This window comes from Notechis scutatus, chromosome 6, assembly GCF_049901735.1.
Source record: "Notechis scutatus isolate UNSWTSFEM ecotype Mainland chromosome 6, rNotScu1.2, whole genome shotgun sequence".
NCBI classification, from domain to species: Eukaryota; Metazoa; Chordata; class Lepidosauria; order Squamata; family Elapidae; genus Notechis; species Notechis scutatus.
Genome location: NC_142014.1, coordinates 56,068,264 through 56,074,263, shown reverse-complemented (window position 1 = coordinate 56,074,263; position 6,000 = coordinate 56,068,264).

Genomic DNA, 6,000 nt, shown 5'->3' with positions numbered 1-6,000 from the left:
AACTGTTTGCGGTCATCCTAAATCCAGTCATACATTATTAATTTTAAAGACAAATTTACAAGAATGCTAAAATGGCATCAACACATCAGTAATTATAAGTAAATAATTAGCAACATTATATTCATTTACCAGCCCCTGGAGAAATGACCTTTAATTACCACCATTATCCTCATGTTATTAATGTGCTTTATAACTTGTTCAGTAGTGTCCTCTTTCACTTTGAAATGTGAATCTTTCTAGATTGGAGTGGTAAATAAATCCCAGTGCATGCACGCACACACACACACGCACACTGACCCATCAGGTAACTAAGACCTAGTTTTCTTAAAAAGACAAAACTGAGTATCATTCAAGTATCATACTTATGTAGATATTTTAAAAGGAGGCTAAGAGTTCATTATTGTAAACATTTTAAAAAGGATTTTCCCAATCATGAGTTTAAAATTTTAGTAAATGCAATGCCATGGAAGTAAATACAAAGTGATGCACATTCAAGCAAAAGAGTCAGTTTTTATATACAGTATACACTAATAAAGTCTAAACTACAAATGATGGTCAAGAAAAGATCAAGAGTTATGATGTCTCAATGAAAATGTCAAACCTATTTGTAGCTGCTATATAGAAAATTGATATTTGACTGCTATACATCAGCAGTAGAAGGAATGAAAATAAAGCTGTAAATTTAATCATGGCTTCAGAGGAACTCTGTGATCACACTAAAGAGTATTGCCCATAATTCAGTTTGCCATATCTCACAAAGAGTATTGCGGAATTGGACAAAGTACTAAAAGGGTAATCAAAATTACTCTGTCTGAAAGCTACAAATTTGGGACTTTCTAATTTAGGAGATTGCCAAGACAGGATATAATACATGATATGTAATCATGCCCTCTCTCACACACACAATATTAGATCTTGCTGAGGCCCTTCTGTTCTAGTTTCAATTAAACTAGCTGCCATCAGATGCAGCAGGAGAGTCCATTTATTATTAGCTATTATTAGTTTACTTTACTGGCATTGCACCTCGTACAATGAAATCAAACACCATCTTCAGTGCATATCATAACCATGACCATGAAAATAAACACAAACACATATCCTTCACCCTCCACACACTGAACCGAAAACCCCCAACACTGTACCAATACTGCACTATACAGCAGAATTCAAAAGAGCTATTGTTTAGATAGTTGGAAGAGTTTCAGCAACATAGTTATTTGTCTCAATGGTTCTATCTCACTCCAGAATCTAAGGCAATATAAATTGTTTCTTCAGTTTTCTCCAAGTTTTCTTAGTTTTCTATCCCAATTTCCTTATGAGATCATAGTGGTATCTCAAGAAAGTCCAAAATTGTAGGCCTCGAAAATTAATATAAAATACTTTTATTATGGAAGAGCATTAAAGTGTCTATTTAGTCCATGTCCACAAAGTAAAAAATCATTTGCCCTCAGGAAGTCTTGAACCAGAGTTTGAGAATTCCCACATCAATTTCAGTGTTTTAGAAATTACGGTTTTTCTACATTTATGTTGGTAGTTTAAAAACTCACAACCACCACCCCAAACATAGTTTTATACTTACGTTTTCTTGCTACACATGTGTATGGAGTATAATACTTTACCTCCCAATTTATCTGAGGAGCAGATGCTACCTTATGACTCAAGGTTTCGTAGGTTTTCAAAGATTTTCTTTTTAATTTAGATATTTACCATTCTATCCAATAGTTGAAATGTTATGCAGTTTGGACAATTATTCTCCTAGCTACAGAATTATGTATACATGTATAATTCCATGGAGGGGGTGGAAATAAAGGAACACTGTGTAGAGCACCTTGAGTTTCTGAAGAAAAAGTTAATGTGGATCTAATATTTTATGGTAGTATTCCATCAATTTTAGACTATTAACCAGATGGCATTTGTATTCCTATATGTATAAGCAACACCCTCTGTGGCTACCATCTCATTTGATTATTAACTATCCGACTTAATTATACAGGATTATGAAATAACTAATACTGTACATGGAGGTATTTCTTTTCTTCTTTCTTATATCATGGATCTTTGATTCTAAACTGGGTGGCCATAATATGCAGCTCTCCAAAACCTGGTTTGTTTTATTTGTGTGTGATTAATGAAGTTACTATGTGATCAAGATTTTAATGTAATAAAGTTTGGCCAATCCTATCTTAAACTGTTATTTTAATCCCATCTTCCCCAGGCACCCTGTCGATATATTAGAACTACAACTCCCAGAATGTCTATCCCCTTAAGAGCTAGAAAATATAAGGAGAATCCTAACAGATCTGAAGAATTCAAGACAAAGAAAAGCCATTTTAAACTGCAAACTGGATAATTTGAGAGAGAAATGGTGCATGTAAAGGCAGGACAACAAATCAGTATGAAATGAGAAAGGCAAGGAACTGGCTATGAAGCCAATATAATCCAAGAGGTCTGTTCATGTTCTTCTATCGACAAATAAAAACTTCTGGTAACAGACTGTTTCAATTAGTGGTTGGAACTGTAATAGAAGACATGCCTCTAAATCACATAGATCTCCAAGTAGTAATAATTTTTTTCTTCTTTTTGTATATATTTTTTGTATGTGGAACAAATAATAAATCAAAATACAGAAACATCATGGTAATTTTATATTGCTGAGATAAAGTAGCAGGTACTGTCCTATCTTAGCATAAAAAGTAATGAAGTTATGAAGGTAACAATGGAATGTTTTTCTTTCTTCATCTTCCTCCTTATCTTTTCGGTTCCCATGTTCAATTGAACTTAATTTATCTCTAATTTTCACTACAAATATAGCTGAATTTCATGTGAAAAATGTTTTCAAATTTATTTACATTTATTACTGCAATATATGCATGCTAACAGCTGTTCGTTCTTGCTAATTTTACCAAAGCAATTTATGAGGGTGGTTAAGCATTGATCATTTACAAATCTATTAGTCATCATAATTTTTCCTTTGAGTTTCTTCAAGTAGAAACAATTAAGGAACAAAAAAAACCTCAGAAACAAGTTAGAAAGAACTAAAATAGGCTCAGTAGGAGATCTCCAAAGAAAATAAAAGTACATTTATTGTGGACTGAATAAGAAATTAATGCAACTTTTGCCATTAAAATAGATATATTTCTCATGGTAGAGAATGGGAAATGCTTTATAGTATTATGTACACTTCAGTTAAATTAAATGGCACTTACATCTGATAATAATACCAGTATATGACCAGAGAGCTAATTTGTATTAAATCCAAATACTGTTTTCAATTGGGCTAGATATCAGGTATGGAAAGCCCATTCTTTCATCTGTTGAAACAACTGCTCTCAAATTCTCCAGGAGGAATTGGGCTATTGGTGGAACACACCAATTTGTTTTGTAAGCAACTAAGCCCCCTATGTTTATAGAAGACATATAACTATATGACAGAAAGCCTAAAGCAAGGATGTCAAACTCAAGGCCCACGGGCCGGATCCAGCCTGCAGGGTGTTTAAATGTGGCCCACAGGGCCAGCCTGGAAATATTGTGACCAGCCCACGGTGCCTCTGGTTACTAAAACGGGCCGTATGTGTGGGCCCTGCGCCTGGTTTTCATCCTCCATGGCCTCCTGCAGCACTCTGCCAGCAGAAACCAGGCCAAAAACCGGGCCAAAAACCAGGCCGAAACAGGCCGAAAACAGGCTGAAAAATGCCCAAAAAAACAGCCCCAAAATGGGCCACACAGCCTGTTTTTGGCCAGCAGACTGCTGCAGGAGGCCATGGAGGGCAAAAATGATGGGGGTCACATGCAGACCCCCCCGTGCCCCATTTTGGCTGTCAGGGTGTTGCAGGAGGCATCTGTCCTTCCCCCCACGGCCACCCTGTCCCCACCTCCACTACCGTCAGCCCGCAGAGGAAAACTATAATGCTGATCCAGCCCTTGAAGAAATCAAGTTTGACCTCCCTGGCCTAAAGTGTGCTTTAGATAAAATCTGTATATATCCTCTTTATGCCAATTCCATTTCCAGGGAAGTCCAAGTACACATAATTGATTTGAGTCTACAGATTAGCTACTGGAGGCTGTTGCTAGATAGAAGAATTCAAAGAAACTTTCTATTTTCTGGAAAATTTTAGGGCCCAGTATTCTAATTAGAAAAAGAGCTAACATCAATCTATGAGAGAAAATTAAACTCATTTGAATTCAATAAGGAGCCCTGTTTTCAAGTTTAATCAGTCCATTGTTAACATTTATTGACAATATTAAACATCAAAGACAACAATAATAAATGCAAAATAATAATAATTTCCTCGGTAGCAGCCATATAAATAGCACTTCACAAAGAACGGATGTTATAGTCCTCTATCATCATGTGCTTTCAATTTTTAAGCAAAAAAAAAAAAACTGGAGCAAGAGAACAGGAAATAGAACTAAACAGAAGAACATACAATGTCATGTCTGGCTTAACAACAGAACAGCTTTTTTGCAATTTGGCATTTTCCAGATGTTTTGGGATTGGGAATTGCAATCCCACAACTGGATGATGCCAGACTAAAATAGAATGCAATTGTTCCAAATGCTTCATGAAAATAAATGATATTGAGCTGTACAGCAATTTAACTTTGAAGATAGCACATTTTTAAACAGCTTTCAGGGGAAATTCATTATGTGAATTCTGTATGCTTTTGGACAGGATATGGCAGCTTAAAGCAAAAGCAGTGAGTGGAGTTTTAATTAAAATACAAAACTATCAAGGAACCCAGACATTTTAAGAATGAAATGAGGTCTTTTCAACCATGTATGGAATGCAACATAGTTCCACTTCTAAATCATTGGTAAAATAACTGACCTTCAAAGGGACTACATTTATGCTTCCCATGAAATGAAACAAACACTAATCTTCCATCCTCATTTTCTAATCATACTTCTATTTTTGTCTTGACAGCTTGTTTATTAATAGACTATTAAAAAATCTTCAGCTTCTGATGCTAAAATTGCCTCCAGTGTGTTGATCTTCTTGAGGGTTTACATACAGAGTTGAGCAGTATTAGATTTGCTTATATAAAAAGTTCAAACCGGGCTTTAAAAACCAAACTCCACCAATCACTCATGTCATATCAACATCTTGCAGAAATATATAAAAGTCTGAATTAATTAGCAGTAATTAGCAACATCCTTAGAGTAATGCAACATAAGCCAAATGATGTCGTTAAAACCTGATTGAATGTTATGTTCTAATTAAATGTTCTCTGAAATAAATTCTGAAATATCTTCTAATATAGTGTATAAGTAAATTTCATTATATATGCATACAGTTAAGTGATTATATACTTCAGGAGTGTCAAACTCACGTCGTCACAGCAGCATCACATGACATATTGGGACTTTCCCCCCTTCGTTAAACCAGGTGTGGGCGTGGCCAGCACGTGACACATCCAGCCCAGAGGCTGGAAGTTTGACAACACTTATATACTTGGTAAGTTTTAGGATTTGCACTATACCTTTTCTTAATGGCTCCCTCGCTGTGGACCATCATTCCACAGATTAAGATTAATCCCCACCTTATTATTTTTCTGAAAGGCTCTGAAGACATGATTCCATCAGTGGGCTTGGGGACCTCCGATTATGGAGCCGATCAAGTGGCTTGTTTGACTGTGGTTGTCACTGCCATGGGAGGGGAGATCAAAGTTCAGGGTTTTTATTGCTGTGTATCATCTGGCATACCATGTGTGAGCTGGGCAGCTATATAAATTTGTTTAATAAATAAATGAATCCTCTTATGTCCTGTGATCTTGAGCTTTAAGTTTAGATTTTGCTGGTTTTTAGTGCCTGGTGCAACAGTGTTATGCTTTTGTACTATTGTAGTTCACGTATTCCTACGTTTTGTTAAGGAACTCAGGTTACTTTAGACAGTACTCTTTCCTCCTGTTTTCCTGTTCAGTCCTGTGTGATTGGTTGGGCTGAGTAGAGAATACTATTGATATTAGCAGCCACATTTTTAGATCATTGTAGTCCAGCTAT